The following is a 23,537-nucleotide window of genomic DNA, read 5'->3' on the forward strand; positions in this document are numbered from 1 at the left end:
TTCTGAAACTGAAGTTATAGCAAGGCTATTTACACTAAAGGAAGGAATCCCACAGGGTTTGACATTGGGAAGTTGAAAGGTACGAATATGCCTTCTCCTCCTTAAATTGCTCTCAGGTTCCAGGGCAGCACTGCTCTGGCTACACACACACTGTTAATTCAGCTCCTTTTCTCTGCCTTAGAGCTGTGTGTTGTGGGGTGGGAGGGAGACACAAATATTCCAATGTTAATTTTAGAGGTGAGCCAGCAAGAGATGGGAGGGAAATAAAGGAACTGTACCTTTCTTTAACCTCCTCAAACTATGCCTGAGTCCTAGTACCCAAGAATTTTTTGGCCTTATCTGGTGAGGTAGGCACCATTTGCTGGTGGTGATGCCCAAGGGGTTGGCAGGACTCGCAGTACTGCCAACCCCAAATGTTCAAAAATAATGAGATTGGCTTTAAAAGCATGAGATTATGTAAAAACAATAGATTTGGTGTTCTTTATATTTGCCTTCTGCTTTTTGAGCCTTTAGAGTGCACTGGGGGTCACATTTTGAAGCTATCTCCACAACCACAAGGGCTAGAAACTTACTTTTTCTTTAAGAATGAAGGCTGAATTCCTCACACATCCACTTGACTCCAAGAGCTGGGGCTTTAAGAAGAACAATAATTATCATGAGACTCATGACAAAATCACGAGAGTTGGCAACACTGCATCTATACAATGATTATATAGGATTAGAAGCTGGAAATCCCTGAGTTCTAAACTTAGGTACTGATCACTCGTAGGCTAAGGGTAGGGCCCTACCAAATTCATAGCCCTGAAAAACACATCATGGACCATGAAATCTAATCCCCTCCATGAAATCTGGTGTCCAGTTGGGGGCTCCTACCTTGTGTAGGGCTGCTAGTCCCAGCCAGGGATGGGGAGGGACAAGACTTCCTCTTCCCCTGCAGGAGCCACTCCCGGGGCGGGTCAGACCCACCTCCGGGATCTCTCCTGGCTCCAGTTGTCAACCCCCAGCCTGGGGAGTCCACAGCTTCAGCTATTAGCCCCCCGGCACGGGGAGGGCATGGCTCCAGCTATCAGCCCGCACCCCATCAGTGCGAGAGGCCCTGGCTCAACCTCCCCACCCTGTGACACACACCCGCACCCTAACTGCCTTTTGGATTGGGAGCCCCACAGTTAAAACACTGTAAAATTTCAGATAAAAACATCTGAACGTGTGAAATTGACTAATTTTAAAACCCTGGCAATGAAATTGACCAAAATGGACTGTGAATTTGGTAGGACCCTAGCTACGAGCAAGTCACAATCTTTTTGTGTCTCAATATTGTCATCTGAAAAATGGTGATGATACAACCTTATTCATTAGGGGACTGTGGTGACTAGTTAGTTAATATTTATGCAATAAGAAGTAGAGAACTATGTAAGTGACCGATGCTTCTATTAATTTTAAAATGAAAGTTTGTAAACTTAGCAAAACCTGCATTCTTCAGTAAGGACTACTTACACGTAAGCTGGAAGTTTAAAAGAAAAGTTCTGTCATTTTCTGCATTACAACCTGTATTAAGGTACGGATGCAGTCATAACAAGTAGCATGTGGGTATTTTGCATACATATGCAATGGTTCATTTTTGTAAACAAATGTATCAGGATAATTTTTGTTAAGCTTTGATAACTCAAATAGCTAAAGGAATTTTCCACAAACTAAAAATAAAATAAAATAAAATGAAAAAAAACCACCATATTTGGGCAGAAGAGAAAATTTCAGCCTAGAAGATTTGTTTTAAAATCTTTAAAATTTGTATTATTTGGGACCTGATTCTGGAGCTGTTTCTGTGAGGGCAGACCCCTCTCGCTGTTTTGTAATTTCATTGCTCTACACAGTGAAAGGGTCTGGCCTTGTGGAGTAACTTGCAGGACTGGGTGCTTAGCAAGTAAAAACCAAGTTATAATAAAAGTCATTTTGCAACTATGCAATAGTACTGCTATGAATGCTACAATAACTTAACTACACAATTTTAACTAAATTTATATTTTGCTATGAGAAAAGAGGGCTTGCACTTACCATCACTGGCTCAGTCTCTCTCTCACCAGTTCATTTTTCTTAGCTCTTGAGACAATAATACATAATCCTGCCACAAGCAGCTCCAAACTAAATTCATGGGATAATGAAAAACCTCCACGGATTCTTCCCTAATCAGGAAAAAACAGTACAGGGAACTTAGTACTTATCCACCACATAGGGGGCTTTCAGCTTCTGAAACAGGCTAATTTTCCAAAATTACTACTTTTCCTGGGATCTTTCTGCTTCACTAAACTAAATCCTTTTCCTCTTTAAACTAGGTGTGTTATAATTATTCCTAAAATATGTGGATAAATCCATTTTATTTCAGTTAGTTTATTCCCTTATCCTACTCATTTCTACTTTTAATTAACTTTCTGAATACTTTAGATCTAATTCCTCCCTGAGATGACTCCATAGAAGTCAATTGGAAGAGGTATTTGGCTCCTTGTTACTTTCAACTATAGCTCTGTCTACACAACCAGGAAGCAGCAAAAAGACCTTTTTTTACCTGACTGTATTCTCCACCCTTACACTGAAATTTGATAGCCCAGCTGCCTGCCTTCTAAGTATCAGTCTTTGTGCAGCTCCTAGCCTGAGACAATGCTTAAGGTTTCAGGAAACGGAAAAGAATAATGAGTATTTACCCTTTAGACGACGACGACCTTGGACAGCATTCCTTCTTAAGGACTTATCTTACACACCCATACCATTGCAATGGAATTCGTTGTCCAAGGGCTTTTGTTTTATCAGTACAAAATATATTCCAGGTGTAATTATGGAGAGATGGATAATTTCTGCTGTAGTTAAGGTTGAAGCTAAACTGCCAATTATAAACTCAATTTTGACCCTTTCCTATCGCACCCAATCCTTCACATTATTATTTTTGAGTGCTGCAGTGTGTTAGGTGCTGTACAGTGGAATACAATACCTGCACCAAGGAATTTACAATCTAAATTAAACAGACTATACAGTTCAGATATACAGTACACCAAATGATGGTTCAAAGTGAAATAGATATCTTTATTTAAAAATACAGTTTCAAAAAGCACATTTAATTTTGGTGAATTAATTTTCATATGATTTGTGGAAGAAAAGTGTTTTAAGGAGGAACTGAAATGAATACATTGTCTTAATGCAAAGGACAAAATTAAGGATTCTGAAGCTTACAATTCTTTAATATATTTAATTCTATTAAGAAATGATTCTTTAAAGTAGGTTTTCAAAACTGTGGGTTATTATGACCTACAACAGGGTCATGGAAGGACTGTGGGATAAGTAAAAATGTAAAATTTAGTTTAAAACAAATCAACAAATGTAAAATTATTTTCTTTGGCTGTCTCTGAAGGAGAGGTACCCAGCTGTAGTTGCAGAAGTTTGAAAGTTCTCATCCCATTTCATCCTGATATCTCTACAAATCAAGTTTCTCTTTTGATGGGAGCAATAACAATGAAGTATTTCAATTGCCTGTCTACTGAAAATATCTCCAATTCTGTGGACCATATTTCATTAGCAAGGCAGACTAAACCACCCTGTTTAATTGTATTTAAAATGTTTCTTCATCTTGAAAACTGAAGTTCACTTTCTGAAACATTATAATTAGCTGTTATTTCTGAAATGGCTATTGTTAAAAATTTTGCCTGCTCACTGTTAAAATTAGAATTTAGTGTAGAAGGCAGTCAACGGCTCAGAAAGTTTGAGATGCGCCTAATTTTCAAAAGAACTGGACATTCACAGCACTCAGTGGCTTCAACTGGAATTGTAGGTGTCAGTGTTAACAACTCTCTCTAATTTATTGTGTCTTGCAATACTGTGTGGGTTTTTTTTTAATCCCCAACAGCTAGAATCAGGCTATTATGCAACAATGTCAACTTTCATTAAAAAAATCAAGTTTCTAGCCCTCAAGGCTATGGAGAAAAGTTTTAAAATGTGAACCTTAAGCCTTCCAATACTAGAAAGCAAATAAAAATAACCTAACATTTGTTATTATTTAAATCTGATGCTATTTGGGGATGTGATTTAAGATTTTTGAATGCCTTGGGTTGAAAATCCCAAATGTCTCAATTTGGGGATCCAAAATTTGAGTTACCCAGAATCAGTGGGCACTTCTGAAAAGGTGAGCCTTAATCGTTGTGCCTCAGTTTACCAACTTGGAAATGGATATTATAATATCATCTACCTCCTAAGGGTATTGTGAGACTTAATTAATGTTTGTAAAGCACTTTAAGGTGCTTAGATAGAAAGCACTATAGACATGCAAAATATTATTCCCATAGTTGTAGCTAATTATTCTGGGATGTTCCAGGTGCTTCTAGAGAGCATAGATTTACTTCTCAGCTGTATTCAAAGTTTAATTTTTTATCCAGTGTTGAACTAAATTGCTCTGGGTGTGAATCTTTACAACAGTTACCACATGATCGCGAATAACAACAGAGTAGCGTCTGTTTATTCTCCAGCCTCAAAACTCTCACAATCCTTTCAGAGGCTATTGGTGAATAGAATACACACCACATGGTGCCACAAAGGACTCCTGTGGGAACCTTTTGAGAACATAACAACTGTCTGATTACCTTCCATCCCATAGTTTCACACTCTGCCTCTAACGTGTTGGACAGAAATAAAGGCAATGTATCTCACTAGCCCACCAAAGTTGAACCTACTGAGAGCATGAAGTGAAAAGCCTTAAACTGAATTTGCAGTGAGAAAGCTCTTTAACCCCCCTTTTTTCCCCCCCATTTGCTGATGCCAGGAAGCCAAAAAACTAGGAGACAGCCCTTTCTGGATGCTTATGAAAAACAAAATCAGCACTGGTTTTAAGGATAAAATTTACACAAAGGTGTATTGGCCAGGTTAACTGAATAGTAGGTATTTTCCCCCCAGTTCAGTGAACAGAAGTATAATTATAGAAGAGTACTTTATCAAAATTATTACCTTTGCAGTTGTAAACAAGAAAGCCGTGCCAATTTTCCACTCAATGGAAAATTTCTGTGTGCTTTGATAGCAATATACCAGAAACGGCACATAATGGAAATGCTATTATGGTTAGTGCCAGCTCAAGAGGAGGGGAAAAGGTAGTAGAATTAACTCTTGTCGGGACCTTTTCTCTTTTAACATTACAACATCTTTATTTCAAGAGAAAAAGATTTATATCTACAAGACGTCCATATGTCTTTTAAATTATAATTTAAGATTATATCCGCAAGAGGTCCATCTGCCCTTTCAGCTGTAATTTCAAAGCTATTTCCTACTTATGTCTTTTACTAGTGCTAGCTGAATAATGAAAGAGCAGGCTCTGGGCACTCAGATATCATGGTGTGGAGTGTGGCATAAAAACCTTAACAGAAGAAAACAAAACAGATTGGTGAATATATTCAAAGAAATTATTCACATTTGATAACTGCTGCTATTTGCAGAAATATATATCTATGGGCCAGACAAGAGCTACTTTATGTGCCCTCCCAAGGTGCCCTCAATAACATGGGACACTGCATAATTGGGGGAGGAGTCTCCATGGGCTGCTGCTCTCCCTCCTGAGCTTTTTCCCCCAAATGTGCCAGCAAACTCAGCTGAACCAACATGGAGGAGGAAATAATCTGTGCCAGGGATAGGGAGTAAGGAGAACACTCTGAGTCATATGCTGGTCCCTGGTCTGCTCCTGGGGCAGTGCAACTCCATTATTTCGCCCATGCGAAAAAGCCCTACTCTGAAGGCGAGTTCATATAACATGCCTCACTGATGTGATTAGAGTCTGGGGTCCTTTTTTAACTCAAGTTAATTGATTGCCAACTATGTCAATTCACATGCCTGTAAGTGCTAGTCTAGACATTTGCGGTTTACCTGAGGCCAAGTCCTAGGGTAAATCACAAATGTTTGTGCCCTGGGACAACAGTTAACTCAAGTTAAAAGACCACTTCACACTCTTAATGTAGACAAATCCTCACTCAGAGCCTGTGGAAAAGCCACAATCTAGGCTTGTATGTGAATATTTGGACAACTGCCTGTACTCTGGAAAATATTTGTGAATCCTAAAATGTGGGCCAGAGAAAGAGGGAGGAATGACTCTGCAGTCCAGTGGTTAAGACACCCACCTGGGAGGTTGGAGACCCACAGTCTAGTCCCACTGCTCCAATCACTCTTTCATTATTTATCCATAATGGAACCACTACAAAAGGAGAGATTAAGGGAGCCCCCACATCACACTATATCCCTCCACTCAGTGGTTAGAGCTCTCTCCTGAGGGGCATCGTTCAAACTCTTTCTCTCCTTCTGCCAAAGAGGGGGGAATTGAACCTGTGTCTTCCACATCCCAGGTGAGTGCTTTAATCATTGAGATAAAAGTTATAAGGTAGGTACCACCTCTTCATCCTCCTCCATTCTGAACGGGACTCAGTACAGTAGGCATACTCAGAGGCCACTTACTGGATTGGACTCTGCACACAATTTAGATAGCCAAATGCTTGTCTTCCCCCTGGTTTGTGGATTGCTCTGCTGCTTAGGTAGGAAATAGGCACCTAGACAGAGGAAGGCAGCGTGCTCATGCTCAAAGACAAAAACCTACGCATTGAAGGAACTTGTATCTGGAAACTTAGATACTGATAGTTAGATACTCAGTTTAGGCACTTATTGGGTTTGGCAGGAGTTTTGTGAATCACAGTGGAGCCAAATCTGAGACTTAAGTGCCTGAGTCTGGGATTTAAATACTTAAGTATCTTTTATGGATCCCACATTAAGTGCTTAAATCACAGATGGCCAACCGGCAGCTCCGGAGCCACATGCAGCTCTTCAGAATTTAGTACGCGTCTCCTTGCATAGGTGCCAACTCCAGGGCTGGAGCCACAGGCGCCAACTTTCCAATGTGCTGGGGGTGTGCTCAACCTGCAGCTCTGCCCCAGGCCCCGCCCCCACTCCACCCTTTCCCCCAAGGAGTGGGGGGACAGGGCCTGGGGCAGAGCAGGGGGTTGAGCAGCCCTCCAGCACCCGGTGCCTGCGTCTCCTTGAATCTTTGCACAAGCACACAGTGACTAGCTTCCATAGCCATTACATCATGTTACGCCTGTAACGTTCCGCAACGGCTCGCAGCAAGCACATTGTTGAAAGTAATGGTAAGGCCATGTGTCTTCTTTGCCAGACTTGTATTTCTCAGTTCAAATCTTCAGACTTGAAGCGTCATTTCGCTTCAAGCCGTGCACATATGGATCAACAATTCCCACAAGGTTCTGAAGTCCACACTTTAAAACTGGTTTCAGAGTAGCAGCCGTGTTAGTCTGTATTCGCAAAAAGAAAAGGAGTACTTGTGGCACCTTAGAGAATAACAAATTTATTTGAGCATAAGCTTTCGTGAGCTACAGCTCACTTCATCGGATGTTGCATCCGATGAAGTGAGCTGTAGCTCACGAAAGCTTATGCTCAAATAAATTTGTTAGTCTCTAAGGTGCCACAAGTACTCCTTTACTTTAAAACTGAAAACTTTGAAAACACAAATGGATGTAGAAGCCCAGTTCTTCACCAGATTTGCCAACAGATCGCAAACTGTAATGTTAGTCTCTTAATATGTGGTTTGGCACATAGCCCATGCAAAAAAGCCCTACTCTGAAGGCGAGTTCGTATAACATGCCGCACTGATGTGATTTCAAACCTGTCACCAGAGAAGAAGAATCTACAGAAGAAAATTTCTGGCCTACAGCTTTCACCCCACACAACAGAACGCAGAATCTCTGACCTGAACAGTGACATCGAATCGCAACTGCACTCGCAACTTCAGGAGTGTGAGTATTCGAGCATCGCTTTAGATGAGTCGTGCGATGCACAAGATAAACCTCAATTATCGGTATTTTTGTCCACACTGCGTCTGGCAACTGTGTTGTAAGGGAAGAACTCCTTGATATTGTGTCACTAAGGGACAGAACTGGTGAATGAGATCTAAAGGAGGCATTGATGTTAGTAGTTGCGAAAAACCACTTGCCTTTACAGAAGCTCAATGTCATTGCAACGGATGGGGCTCCGTCCATGTGGAGATCTGCAAATGGATTAGTTGGGCTTTGTAAGTCTGATGAAAGTTTTCCCAAATTTTGGACATTTCACTGTATTATTCATCAGGAGTAACTGGTATCTAAGAATCTCAAATTTGATCACGTCATGAAACCTGTCTTGCACATTGTGAATTTCATTTGCTCAAATGCACTCAATCACAGACAATTTCAAAATCTAACTGAAGAACTGGTAAAGATGACTCCCTTGCTGATTTGCCATTTCACTGCGCAGTTCGATGGCTCTCGAGAGGTCAAGTTATTTCCTGTTTTTTTAGCTCTTGGAACCAGTAAAATTGTTTATGGAGGAGAAGTACAGAATAACCCCAAGCTTACAGATCCTGGGAGGGTTCCAGTCTGCAAGAAATGCCAAATCATGCTGCTGCATTTGGATAAACTAAATGTGGACTTAGAAGGAAAATTCTGGTTGCTGTCTGATCGAGTGCAAAGCGTATTTGCATTCATGAACAAACTGCAGTCGTTTCCCAGACAAATGGCTGAAGGAGGGCTGACACACTTTCCCCTCAATGTCACAACTTCAAGCCAGATCAAAAGAGAATGCAGCAGAACCCCTAAAACAGAGCACAACTAAATATGTGAGCATGATTAAAGATCTGAAGGACAGTTTTGAGGAAAGATTCCAAGATTTGCAGCAGAAAAGACCTCATATCAGATTTCTGATTGACCCTTTTAGTGCTGAAGCCGACTGTCTGAAGCCTCCTTTAATCACTGAAGAAGCAACATCCCAGATGGAAATAATAGAACTTTTGGAAGATGACAGATTGAAATCTGTTCCCTTACTTTTGGGAAAAAGAAAAGGAGTACCCGTGGCACCTTAGAGACTAACAAATTTATTAGAGCATAAGCTTTCGTGAGCTACAGCTCACTTCATCGGATGCATTTGGTGGAAAAAAACTTTTACTTTTACTTTTGGGAAATCTGTACCAAAGAGTAAAAATACCCCAACATCAGAGGTGCAGCCCTAAATTAATCTCTGTTTGCCTCAACCTGTCTTTTTGAGTCTGTTTTCTCGACACTCAAACATGTGAAATCCAAGCATCGATCCATTTTGACAGACAGCCACTTAAGAGAATTGCTGCATGTGAAGACAACTGAACAAAAACCAAATTTCAAGGGAATTGTTGAAAGCAGGGATTGCCAGAAGTCCCACTAAGTAAAAGGGTATTTTTTTATTATTGTTAACAATTCATTATACATGTATAAATTATACATTACCAAATTATATAATTGTGTGTGTGCATATATAGACACATATACATATATAATCATTATATATTACTGTGGCTTTTTGGCAATGTACATTGGTAAATTCTGGCTCCTTCTCAGGCTCAGGTTGGCCACCCCTGGCTTAAATTGTTATTCACTAAATTTCAGCCATACTATCAGGGAGCAGAATCAATATCATGAAACTAATCCCACATCACAGACTGCAAATATTGACTAGCTGTAGTCAATATTTTGATGGGTCACCCAGAATAGTATAGAAATGATTCAGACAAACTATTGGGTGAATACTTGAGAATAAGGGATACATTTGTACAAGTTATGGATGGCTCACAAGTGATTTATGAACAAAAACAAAAAAAGGCTTACATTTCTGGACTATTTGGTTCACCGAATACTACTTGACCAGCTCTGACTTTTATTTACTTCAATCTAAAATTGGCAACTGTATTTAGAAAAAAATGATATACAATGACAGCAGTTTGTCAGATTCCTAAATTGGGAGAGAGTGTATCTTGTGGGGAAGCAAAGGTCTAAAATCTGCAGACTTAGGCAATTAGTATTTTGATACATAAAAATTAGAATACTAGCTGTTGGGGAAGGGGGAAATTCCTGGCAGCAAAGTTATTAAAAGTTTACAGTCAGAACAGTTTATGAGCCTTGAGAGGAACTGAATTTCTCTAGCTCCTCTCCTTCAAATAAATCAGTAGAACACAGCTGACCATAATACTGAGAAAGAAAGGAAGCAAGCACTCAGTACACCCACAGCTTGCTTCAACTCAATAATTGCATTGACCCAGAGATCTAAAATCCATGACTTGTTCTGACCTGCAGGCCTTTGCTTGTTCAGACAGCTCTTGAATAACTTGGGTAGTGTCCTATCTTTAAAGATTTAAGTTTTTTACATGACAGCTTATGCATTTCTTCCTATTCTTGCTAAGCTGCTCTTTCTAGCATTCGTTTTTTCAGATAACTGGATGTATTTAAATACCAGTGCTCAGCTATAACAAATTATTTTAATAAAACTCCCATTCATTTACTACTTGTGAGAATTCCTCCTTACTGATTAGATTGTTCATTTTGCATGTCCAATAAGGGAAATGTTCAAGAGAGAATTTCACACTAGGACAAACTTAGAAGAAAAGCATTTATACAAGAAGCAATTTACCTTGCTAGGTTTTTTTTATATTTCACCTTCTATTGTGAATGACTCAGTGCTGCATCTTAAAGTATAAATGATCAATAAAAGACAGACTACCAATCACTGAATTCAGAGAAACAAAATACATTTGGTATTAAATGGAACCAGGAGCCAGGGTTGGAAATTTGAGGAAAGAAAGTAAGAAGACATCTATGCATATAATGAAGTTCTTAGAGGAGATATGTAACAGTGACTATTTGGCCTGAAGAAAAGGAGTACTTGTGGCACCTTAGAGACTAACAAATTTATTAGAGCATAAGCTTTCGTGAGCTACAGCTCACTTCATCGGATGCATCACGAAAGCTTATGCTCTAATAAATTTGTTAGTCTCTAAGGTGCCACAAGTACTCCTTTTCTTTTTGCGAATACAGACTAACACGGCTGCTACTCTGAAACCTGTTATTTGGCCTGAGTTTCAATTAAGAGTAATATCTAGAAAGCAACGTATGTATCAGGGGCTAGATCCAAATTTGTCTTATTCATTCAAATGCAGGATTTGGCTCAGACTTGATGGCCAAATACTCAGATATAATTGTGATGACTAATGATTATGGTATGAAAACCTTGACATATTAGTATAGATAAAGATCTCTTAATAACCTAGACCACTGGTTCCCAAACTTGTTCCGCTGCTTGTGCAGGGAAAGCCCCTGGTGGGCCGGGCTGGTTTGTTTACCTGCCACGTCCGCAGGTTCGGCCATGGTTCACTGCTCAAGGCCAATGGGAGCTGCTGTAAGCAGCGAGGGCCGAGGGACGTACTGGCTGCGGCTTCCAGCAGCTCCCATTGGTCTGGAGCAGTGAACCGCAGCCACTGGGAGCTGCGATCAGCCGAACCTGCGGACACGGCAGGTAAACAAACCAGCTCGGCCTGCCAGGGGCTTTCCCTGCACAAACAGCGGAACAAGTTTGGGAACCACTGACCTAGGCACATAGTAAAAACCACAGGGCAACTCCTCAGTTGGAGTAAATTAGCGTAATTCCATGTGGGTCCAACATGGAGTCCCGTTTTCACAACTCAATGGGGGCACCAAGAAACTCCTGAGAAGCCGCTCTGCCTCCAGTCCTTCTACACAGCACCTATTTTGGGCTGAAGTATTGTGTAGATCTTGTGTTGGCCCTCTGCATCATGGATGAATTTCACTTTTTATGAACAGTACTATTACTCCAGTACACAATGAATTAAATGTACACCTCCTAGCATAAAGCAAGAATAAACAGGGAACGCCTGCGACCTACGCATAAGTTATGGAATGGAATCTTCCCCTCAAGCTCACACATGCAGAATGCTACTTTGCTGTCTGTGGTCTCTATGTATAGGCTCCTACTCCCTTCCCCCATCTCAATCCCTAGCATTTCCCTCTGCACCAGATTTTTCAGGGCTGTTACAGAACTCATTTCTGCAGCATATAAAAAGGGGAGACAGGTGCTTCTGCTGAGTTACTCCATGGCACTTCCACCCCTGTGCAGAACTATGGTGCCCATATTAATGAGTACAAAAAAACCACAAATACAAAGAGCAAAACAAACAATCTATAACAGTGATTCTCAAACAGTGGGTCAGGACCCCAAAGTGGGTCACGATCCCATTTAAATGGAGTTGCCAGGGCTAGCTTAGACTTGCTGGGGTCCCGGGCCAAATCCCAAACCTGAGGGCTTCAGCCCTGGGTGGCAGGGCTCAGATTACAGACCCCCTGCCTTAGGCTTTGGCTCTGGCTCCCCAGCCTGGGGAGGTGGGGCTTGGGCTTTGACCCTGGCCCTGTTCCCCCACGCCTGAGGTGGCGGGGCTTGGGAGGGCTCAGGATTCGGTTCCTCATCCTGGGGTCCTGTAGTAATTTTTGTTGTCAGAAGAAGGTCACAGTGCAATGAAGTTTGAGAACCTCTGATCTATAATATGACACCCTCATGCAGTTTAACACTTTGGGTTATCCTACAGCACTCCAGCCAAAACACATTTTGAGAGAGAGAGAGAGAGAAGACTTAAATGCTCATGTTCTTACAGCCAGCACAATGGTAGAAGAACAAAATCAAATAAAAGCAGTGCACTCTGTGCAGCAGGCATGGTTGTAATGGACAAACATTCCATTCTGGAATCATTTCCCAAGCCAACTATAAAATGCAATACATTTTTCTGTTTATGCTTTGGACTCCTGAAGAAAGGGTAGACCTTGTGGGATGAGATGGTAACTGAGGAAATGAGATAGAAAATCTACAGAAATAAAATTTCCCCACAAAGTAAGCTACGTAAACTTTCCTTACTTAAACAAATACTCTAAGGCACAAAGGCGTTTACATTTTCAGTTTTCAGAGTAGCAGCCGTGTTAGTCTGTATTCGCAAAAAGAAAAGGAGTACTTGTGGCACCTTAGAGACTAACAAATTTATTAGAGCATAAGCTTTCGTGAGCTACAGCTACAGCTTCAAGTGAGCTGTAGCTCACGAAAGCTTATGCTCTAATAAATTTGTTAGTCTCTAAGGTGCCACAAGTACTCCTTTTATTTTTACATTTTTAGTGAAACACTCAGAGTAACCTTTGCCTATGTTGTGACAGTCCAAGAACCTTAGCAAATAACTAGCTCATTTACATCTTGCCTACTATCTTGAATTAGACAAGGGTTGGGAGCTACAAAACCATGCTAGACATTCCCAAAATGTTGGGGTGTTTAAAATGATCCTATGACTCACTGCAAATAAACTTAAATAAGCATACAGAATAAAAGCAGGAAAGATTTTAAACCATACATTTCTTCTATAGACACCCCTCTCTCTCCTTTCTTTCTCATTGGCTGTGCTTAATCACTTCTGTGTGTAATAATAAAGTCACCTATATGCAGAAAAAATAACACGTAGGAGTTTTAAGTGCTGAGCACCGCAGAATATAAACAAATACAATCAGTTAAATAATACATGCAATAATATAATACTCTGAATTTCTATAGTTCCCTTCACTCTTACAATATCCCAAGAGGCAAGTAGGCATTATTTATCCCTGTTTTACAGATAGAGAAACTATGGCACAAAGAGGTTAGGTGACTTGCCCATGGGAAAAAGCAAGTCATTGGGCAGAGCTAGGAACAGAATTCAGACCTCCTGACTGCTAGTGCCAAGCGCTAACTAGCAGACAATATTTTCCCTTATATGGTCCATATCTCTAACTCATTTTCTGTCTCTGTGTTCCCATCCAGGGTCTCGGTATTTATTTAAATATCATATTCTCTATTTACATTTATTAATGCTCGTTTAAAAGTACTTTGTACAAGGTACCTTTGACAATATTTTAAGAAGAAAAATCAATACAAAACAACAAATCCAGCACCTAACTTCCTCCGCTGGCCAAGTTTAACCAACCAAAATTTATCTTAAAAATCTGTAATATCTCCCGTCCCCAAATACCAATCTTCATGTCCATCTCCTCCATAGTGGCATAGCTACTAAGAGTATCAGCCATCAGTTAATAAATAGTGGTTAGGAAAAAAAAATCTTACTTTCTTCTTTCCCTAGAACCAGTCTTTGGGGGCTCTGTGTTTTTAATTTCATATTTCTCTTTATTAAAAGCACACCTCAAATCAAGCAGGTTGCTTCAAATAAATTAATTTAGTTTTTCTCCACTGAGACTGTTTTGTCGAGATGTACTTTGGAAAAACAATCAACAGTATGAACTCCTATGTCACAGGGGCTACTATAAAAGCTTTACTGAATCCAACACTTTATGTTTGCAGGATTCAAACTTTAACAACATTCTAGCTGCAGCATCTCAAAAGCTGATCTTTGCTACTGAAAACTGAATCATGACCTCTCTCTTAGGCAAGGAAAAGGCAATGAATCATGACTTGTTTACAAAAGGACTTTCCTGTTGTACTTCCTGCACAGTAGGTGTCGGGGCAATAACCCAATCAGAACTCCACATGACCTCCTCTCATTTAAATTTAATTAGAAATTGTTCTTGTCATCATGTGATTAATGTGCCCAATGAAATGACAATCTGAGACACTTACAATAGTATCTAGAGTTTACCAATGTTCTTTAATGAAACAGGAAATTTCTTAAATGAAAACATAAAACAGAAAGATACAAAAAGGCAATAAACTGTAGTGTCATTTCTCTATACTTCTCAACAATCCTACATTTTGGAGGAGTTTGCTCATTTTTAGCCAGAAAGTTCAGTACAGTCAATAGAGATTTGGCATCCCTCATTTTTATTGTTGACGGTTTTTTTTACATCAGAAACAAAGAATTATGAAACTGAGGTTTACTGAAGGAATTATTTAACCTAAAGGAACAAAACACAGCATTTTAAATTCCCCACTCGAATAATTTTTATCTCTCTCATTTTGAGTCTTCACTACACATTCTGCCCTATATTTGAGCCTTGGCAGGTTGATATGTAAGTATATCTTAATCTTACTGTGATCTAAAAGTGTCTCTGTAAGGAAAGGGAATTATATATCAAGGGAAAAATTCAACGGAACATGCACACATGTAACTGAAGAGAGAATCTGGCCTGGTAACTTCAAAATTAATACAAAATTATGTGAGGACTATATTATTGATGCTGACTGCATCCATATTTCTGTGGTCTTCATTACCAGGAAATCATCTTCACAGCTTGGAATAGCATCAGATAAATTATAAAATTAGAAGTGGTACATAAAGCAATATCAAAAGGCAGACTAGATGTTAAATTCTCCTCTGTTTTTTCCACCAAATGCATCCGATGAAGTGAGCTGTAGCTCACGAAAGCTTATGCTCTAATAAATTTGTTAGTCTCTAAGGTGCCACAAGTACTCCTTTTCTTTTTGCGAATACAGACTAACACGGCTGCTACTCTGAAACCTCAGATAAGAAGAAAGGTTTTAATAAGAAAGCTTTTGGTAGTCCATTTTAAATAAGGTGTTTCCTTTATTTCAAACAATTAAGCAGAGTGTGCAAGAAAAACGTGTGTGCACCATCTACACCCTATTTTCCTAAAATCTTCCTCTATAAAAAATTCTACTTAAAGAGAAGAAAAACATGATGGGATAATATTTATTGTAAAATTTTATAAATAAGAGTAATATTTGAATAATTTGGTTATTTGGGATAGATCTCTGCTCCCTTCTTCCATGTTATTGAAAAGTCTAATATCCAGAGGAAGCAGCACGGCATTGCCTATAGATTCAAACTGTACTGACATAGCTTTAATTTAAATCAGAACGCTATGCCAACAATTTCCTAGTTTCCTCAGTACATTTGGTGTCCATGAGACCTGGAGTGAGTTAAAGGTGTTAAAATAGATGTAGAGAGTCAGAAGAGCATTTGTCATTTTTAGAAAAGTCACTAGATGTTAAGGCAAGGTTACTACATCAAAATGTCATTTTCTGAAAGAATGGAATGAAAAAAGAGGGAGAAATCCTATGAGATCTGGACATGGGCAAGAAATGTGGAAAGTAGGAAGAGTATTTTTCATTTACTGTGTTACTATTCTAAAATGCAGAAGTACTGTACTGGAAAGGAATTAGAAGAATAGATCTGTTTTTAAATAGTTAAATCCTTAGAGAGTCATGGTTCTCCATGTTGCAAGTTTTGGAGGCTGTACTTAGGGGCTGAGTAAATCTCAGAAGTAATTCTTGTTGAAGGTATCTGTAACTGTCAAAAGAATTAAGGCCAAGTCTTCAAATATAGCCTAGAAATGTCCATCATGTTTTGAAAAATCTGTATTTCTGCATAAACTCTCTAAGAATTCATTTTCCTAAAGTATAAGGGCAATAATGTGTGAGTAGATGGACACTGAATGAAACATATGCTGGGTTGGGTGGAAACAGTGAGTCATTGTCCTGACTAAAGGCAGTTAATTTATTTACTTATAAATTCTTCATAATCTCATTTTCCCTCATAATCAATGAGTCATTGTTTGTTTACCAATGGAAGAAGAACAGACACAATAATATTGGCCCAGATCATCCTACTGAGATTTGTAAATGGAGGGGATCTTCTGAGCATGGATCTCATTCCTCCCACACAGAATGGGGGCTCAAACTCAAACAGCACTACCAACCACTTCTGTGCTCCATAGAGGGTGTTTGGTGGATCCAAGGTCTATGCTGGGGGGGGGGGGGGAAGAGTGGACAATGGGTATCCAGAGGCAAACTGAGGTGGGACATAAATCAGACCCTTCATCCCCACAGGGAATACTTACAAAAGATAACACAGTCTGGGACTGCAGTATTTTTCTGTGGCAGGTGGGGCTGCTCTATAGTACCCCCTGTAGGGTCAAGCATGGGGGTACTTCAGGGGCTCCCTGCCTCAATCCACTGGATATGGCGTAAGCTTGGCATCAGTCTATGCCAAGCTCAATAACAAACTCAAACTTTGGCAGTCTATGTCTTTAACTACACAAAACACCAAGGCAAACACCCATCTGCAGTGCTTGAGGACAAGGCCCTGGCCTAGCCATCACTGAGCAGCTCCCCCTTTGCCCCAGTCTCACCCTACTGAACTGCCTGAAAAGAAACAGGCAAGCCTTCTTAACTAGTCTTCTGTCTCTTGTTTGGTCACTATTTCCTCCTGGCCCTTCTAGGCCTCTGGAAGATTGTCTTGTTGGTAACCTTTTGATTGTGGGCCCGGCCCATGGTGAACCCGGTACTGAGTAACAGAGTAGACTACAACATGAAAGCTTTAAAGGAATGGAATAAAATTCACCTGAGAAATCCTAGTAAAACTTTTAAAGGCTATGCCACCTGTCTGCAGCTAGAAAAGAAAAAGAAAAAGAAAAGAATATATTGGGAGTCACCATAATTCGCAAGACAGAACATTAGACTGGGAGTCAGGACTCATGGATCCACACCTGAGCCACTGACCCATTGTGTGATCACTGCCAGTTCATTTAATTACTCTGTGCCTCAGTTTCCCACCTGTAATATGGGGGCAAATATACTTATAAGTACTAAGTATTATTAGTATTATTATTAGCCTTTGAGATAAAGGCTAGTAGTGGGGAGGCAGCCGGACATGGGAGGCACTGCTTGGGCGTTTTACTACCTCAGTAATTTTAGTACCTCAGTATGGTATATTTTGAGGTAATCACATTTAATATTGACTGATTACAGATGCTAATAGTTATCTTGCTGGATTATTCTTTATATTTCATGGAAATGAATAATTTCCAAGACTGATCTCTAAGATCTGCCTTGTGTTTAAAAGTTTAAGGGCAGGAAAAAACACTTCAGGTGAAATATAATGGGTGAAAGAAACTTTCAAAATGAGAATATTTTAAACCCTCATAGCCTAGTAGAATTGAAATATATTATGCATATTCATTTTGGAACTGTTGTCTAAATAAAGATTCAAAAGGGACAAATAACCTAGCTGTAAATAACTTAAAATACTCCAGAGTCATTGTTCATCTTGTAAAACATAGACACACACACACACACCAATTTTAAAAACTAGGTTTGTGTAGTTGTACATCTAATTTGTTTGTGCAACCACTGTGACTGAGTGCTCAGTTCTAGTAATTGATCATTCCAATACCCAAATTAATGTCTAATCAAGCTCGCTATGTTCTATATTTTTGTCTAAACAAATGAAAAATTGAAAGCACATCTTCACAAATCAACAAAAATGATACAAATATATACATCGCACTGCAGAGGTCTTTGCAAAGAAAATGTGCACAAGAAGAAAAATTCCAGTTACAACACTACTAAGTGCATTAGGTCCAAAATAAGAAGTTCTAAAAATGCGTGTGCTGCAGCTGTAAGTGGGAGCTATCCAGAGCTGATGGTCACATTCTTAACACTAGTCTATGCTGGTTATAACTACAGGCACTCCCAACTGTTATTTTAAAAAGTACTACCCTGTATTGCAAGAGCACTTGAAAATAAAGTTGTGCTTACTCTAAAGTGGCAGTCATGCATTTGATTTACAGGATGAAGCACAGAATTAGATTGATGCTCTCCTCAAGCTCTATTTAAGTCTGAACTTTACAGCAATTTCACTAATGTCTAATGTCACTCCTAAGGCACTAACATCAATTGAGTGCAGATTTAAACCTGTATTAAAGGAACATGAACAAACCATGTCACAAGCAGAGGATTTCTATAAAGAGGTAACTGACAGATATTGCAACTAAATGCCACATTTTGAGGAACCATACTGTATTAAGTGTATGAATGGTTTATGTATCATTGTGGACCAGGGACTGTATGCAACTCCAGGGTGGGAGGCATTGTCACAGCTTCTCCAGAAACTAAGGACAGTGGTAAGTATTAACGTAAAACACTCCGGTTTTAAATACCTCCAGAGAGGTACTACCCCATGTGGAGCTTTGCACATGCTGTGTTTTCTAGAGACTAGTAAACAAATAAAGGAGTTTTGGTATAAATGGAACTGACTCATGACCTTCATTTTGATTCATCAAACAGAGAGGACTTTCTAAGGGAAGATCCCAATCCTTGAAGAAGGGTTGGAAAGATTTTGGCCTACTAGGGCCCATAAGACTGATGGTTAGCTTTTAGCATGTGTGTAGGAACTTTTATGGTCTTTAATACGTTTTCCTCTATAATGCTTTTCCCTTGAGAATAAATGTGCTTGCTGAGAAGGAGCTTGTGGTAGCCTAACTGCTGGCAATACACTGTTCATAGCCGTTGAATAGGAAGCAATGCCCAGATACTGTCATTAAGGCAGACTGGCTCGCTGGAGATATCAGTGTGCGGCCTGAAAATCCCTGGTCAGGAGAGAGAAAGATGAAGGTCTCCACCAAAGAGAGGTGACAAGTAGGAGCTGGAAACCTTAAGTGAGTGGCCTCGAGGGACCATGGAGGTGGAAATACAGGTGCCATTACTCTTAAACTATGATGGTAACTATCTGATCTGTGCAAAAATTTATGCTATATAGATACGTATCTTTGTCAATGAGTATTCTATCCCATATAAGGCCATATGGAGAATACCAAGTCATTGAAACAAAGAAATTACCTACTAGAGGCCACTCACCAAACAGGAATAGCTATACCAGTATAAAGTGCCTTCATACTGACATAACTCTGTCGAACTAGGGAGGTTATATCACTTTAGCTATACTGGTATGGTTAAAACGGTACAACTTTTGTGTGCAGACAAGTCTTATGCAAAGGCACGTGCATATATGTAAGTTTTTAATAAATGTATCTATGTACAATAAACCAAATTAATGTCCTCTAGTCTAGATAATAAGAATGACTTGGCTGACTCATTTGGCGTGACTATCACAGCAGGAGTTAAGCCTTAATGGGAGATTTGAGTGATGGGAGAGTTGAACCAATTCAGGGAGGAGAATAATTAGACCACTGGAATGCAAGTCAGTATTCCTGGGTTGGGTGCTGTTCCTGACTCGCCCTGTCACCTTGGGTGGGTCACTTAACCACTCTGTGCTACAGTTTCCCCATCTGTAAAATAAACTTATTTATAGTCCCTTACCTTACAGGGTATTATGAGAATTAATGCATGTTTGAAAAGTATTTCATGTTTCTCAAAATGAAAGGCATTAAGTACTATTATCCTTATATTCCCTCTTAATTATGGGGAGTTGTACTCCTTCCTCTGAAGCACGTGCTACTTGCCAATTTATAGAGATAGGTAATCATTGGTCTGATCCAATATGGCAGTTCTTGTCTTTCTAAATTTTGCATAGCTATGTCATATTTATTTAGCTCTTCAAGTATTTCTCCATAAGAAATACTCCCCAACCCCTTAATTCCTTTAACACTCTGGGAAGTATATCACCAGGGCCTGCTGATTTACATACACTCAGGTTTGCAAGTATTTTATGTGCTTATTCTCAACAGCTACAATATTACCATTCTCCTAATTGCCCTTTTCCTCATTTTTCTTACTAAAACCCCATTAAAAAACAATTCAGCATCTCCGCCATTTTATATTCATTAACTTTATCTCCTTCCTCTTTAGATTATGGGTCAACTTTCTCCAGCACTGTATTTCGTATTCTTTTTAGCCCCTTTGATGAGCATTAACTCATTATGCTTTTTTGCTGTCCTGATCTTTTTTTCCCCGTGGGCTTTGACTGAGTCTGACAAGCAGTCTTTGTGAAGCCATATTGGCCATTTCCTTTGCTATGTAATTTTCTCTCACAGGAGAACTGTATAGTTAGGTATGCTGTAACTATGGTGTCTTTCAATATGCTCCAACCTTCTTCCAAACTCATGGATTTTAAAAAAAATATTTCTTTCCATGGCATCACAATCACTACTTTTCTTAATACATGCCATATTTTACTTTATATCAACTCACTTTTTTAAATATGGGCCTGATCCAAAGTTCAGTGCAGTTAATTGGAATCTTTCCATTTACTTTAGCAGGGTTTGGATCAGGCTCTTTGTTCCCATAACTTACTTTGTTTAATTCAAGCAGCTCTGGTCACTCGAATCAAGCTTTCCTATTACAGTACTCTCACATATCTCTTTTCCCCTTGTTGGGAAGTAGTAGCTACAGGATGACATCTTCTCTGACTGAATCCCTGTAGTGCCAAACCAAAGCATTCAAAAGTCATGAATCAGGCCCCCCAAAACATGAGATTTTAATAAAATAATGAATGATAGGTTTTTTAATTTGCCTTCTGGCTTTTGATCCTGTTGTTTCAAGTTCAAAGGGTATGTCTACACGTGCAGTGTGTACAGAGTACGCATCCTGTATGGCCAGCGAGGGTACGTATAAATGGCAGAGAGGCATGGTTTAGGCCAGGTCTACACTTACCAGGGATGGATTGATGCAGCAGGGGTAGACCCACTAAATCGACTGCAGAGTGCTCTCAGGTCAACTCTGATATTCCACCAGGAACGAGAGGAGTACAGTAGGTTGACGGGAGAACGTCTCTCGTAGATGCAGCGCCGTGTAGACATCACAGTAAATTGATCTAAGCTACGTCGACTCTAGTAGTGTAACTTAGATTGACTTACCATGGGAGTGTAAACAAGGCCTTAGACGAGTAGAGTATAGTACCCTGCATGCCTGAACCCACAGGGTATATTCCCTATATAGGCTCCCTACACGCCCAAGCAGTGCCTCCCATGTCCGGCTGCCTCCCCACTTCTAGAGCCTTTCTCTGCCACAGTGAAAGGCTCCAGCAGTGGGGGAAGCAGCAGGGAAAGTCAGTCCAGGAATTCTTCAGATTCACTCTCTGCCAGTCTTTTGTCTCTGTAACAAATGCCTGTGGCAGTTTCTCCTTTGTCTATCATAGATAAAATGTCCTTATACCACGTATTTGGGTGCTAGTCTTTTCATTATCCAATTGCATCTCATTGGTTTCGTACACAGTATTTTTTTCCCATCCTATACCTACCAAAGTTAACATTGTCTTTGCACCAGAAGCACTGGAAGATTATATGCGATCAAAGCTTCTAATAATAAAAAATTATATGTGTAGCGCCCCCTCTCCATCTGGTTACTTCCTTTAATGCCAATCCGCTTACAGGTCTGGGTTCTATTGGATCCCACCACCCACTCAGCGATGTGTATCTTCTTTCTTTTTTCCTATGAAATTATTTGGCAGTGCCTCCGCCCCCGTCGCTCCTTCCTGGCAGGGTCACCAAGGCAGCTTGGGCAGAAAATTCTATCTGCAGGGTAATCCCCACTTACTTTCCAGATAGTTGGAGACTTCCAAGAAATAACACAAACACATACAATATATTCAACACAATAATTATATTAAACAGGAGACAAATACAACATAATAGAATAAAACACTATTTTTAGGGTCACCAGTGTCCACACTGAAAATACCTGTGACCTGATGTAGCAAATGTAAAATTAGTGTCCCTTTGGTATGCTTACTTTGCTGGGGCCCTTGATACCTATAACCACAAAATTCTTCTCTGCAGTGGTTTAGCAGTGTGGCTCACTGGGTTCAGTACAGCCCAAAGGACTCACAAGTGGAAGAAGGTGGTTAATCCCTCCACAGATGTAATATGCAGCAGGTTATAAAATCCTCAAACCCTTACTCCCTGGCTTGATGACACAGTTCAGGAAGTAGGGGATCCCCAAAACAAATTTCCTGACTAACTAACTAAAAGATGGTGCACTTACAAACTCCATGAATGATCCCCAGGTTCAAAGATGACTCTGGTCTCCTCAGTCACTGCAGAGGGGCTGATCTCTGCTGGCAGGGATCCTCCTCAGGCAGGAATCAGGCTGCATCAGTCCCAGGATTTCCCCTCACCACAAAGGGGTGCAGGGCTCAAGGTGTAGGTTACACAACTACACTAATATCCAAACCGTAGCCTCCTAGCCCAGCCTCCAGACACACACTCAGCAGGCAGCTTCCCTGGACTAGCAGCCAGAGCAGAGCTCACCATGTGGTGACTGGTCTCACCTAGGGAGTTGGAGGGCAAACTCAGCCTGGCTGGGGAAGTTTCCGAGCAAACTCTACAAATTGGGAATACTCAGTGGGGAAGGAAAAACCCAGCTGAGGGATCTGCTGTCAGGTCCCTAGAGGCCTGTTCTCAGGGGGAACCCAGCATGCAGGCCTGAGACTCACCAGCTCCCCCACACAGCCAGTCCTGCCCTTTTCCTGGCTGACTCTAGACTGACTCCAAAATGGCTTTGCCCCTTTTCTCAACTCCCTGGGAGGGCCTCTCACTCCCTATTGGTTGCTGGGCAGACTCTAAGTCTGCCTTGGCTCCCCCTCCTTACCAGGGACCCCTTTCCTCTCCCTGAGCTGCCAGCAGACAGGGTCCCGGGAATCTATGTAATCTCCTTGGGGGTTACATACAAAATCAAGGTTTTCCCCAGTAAATCAAAACTGTCCTTTAATATTTCTGACATTATCACAAAAGGCAGGGCCCAAATCACCAACAAGAACTGGCATCAGAACTGGTAGTCTCTACTGTTCCCTCTTAAAAATTGTACTTTTTAACTGTCATCAGTGCTACAGAGATCAATAATCTCATCTGTGAGGAGAGATACTGGAGCTCTCTGTAGACCCTAATAGGATGGCCAGAGCATAACCCCCCAATACTGTGGTATTTATTATATTGTTCAACTTGATTAGA

At 40.3% G+C, this 23,537-nt stretch overlaps 1 long non-coding RNA gene across 1 annotated transcript; it reads right to left on the minus strand.

Annotated features, from left to right (window-relative positions):
• Window positions 1-592: 592 nt before the first annotated feature.
• LOC119846396 lies at window positions 593-23,268 on the minus strand. The gene is made up of 3 exons (XR_006280205.1): window positions 23,024-23,268; window positions 2,053-2,180; window positions 593-632 (listed from the first exon to the last, which is right to left on the minus strand). It is a non-coding gene; the product is annotated as an uncharacterized LOC119846396 (long non-coding RNA).
• Window positions 23,269-23,537: the final 269 nt, after the last annotated feature.

This window comes from Dermochelys coriacea, chromosome 1, assembly GCF_009764565.3.
Source record: "Dermochelys coriacea isolate rDerCor1 chromosome 1, rDerCor1.pri.v4, whole genome shotgun sequence".
Classification (NCBI taxonomy): domain Eukaryota; kingdom Metazoa; phylum Chordata; order Testudines; family Dermochelyidae; genus Dermochelys; species Dermochelys coriacea.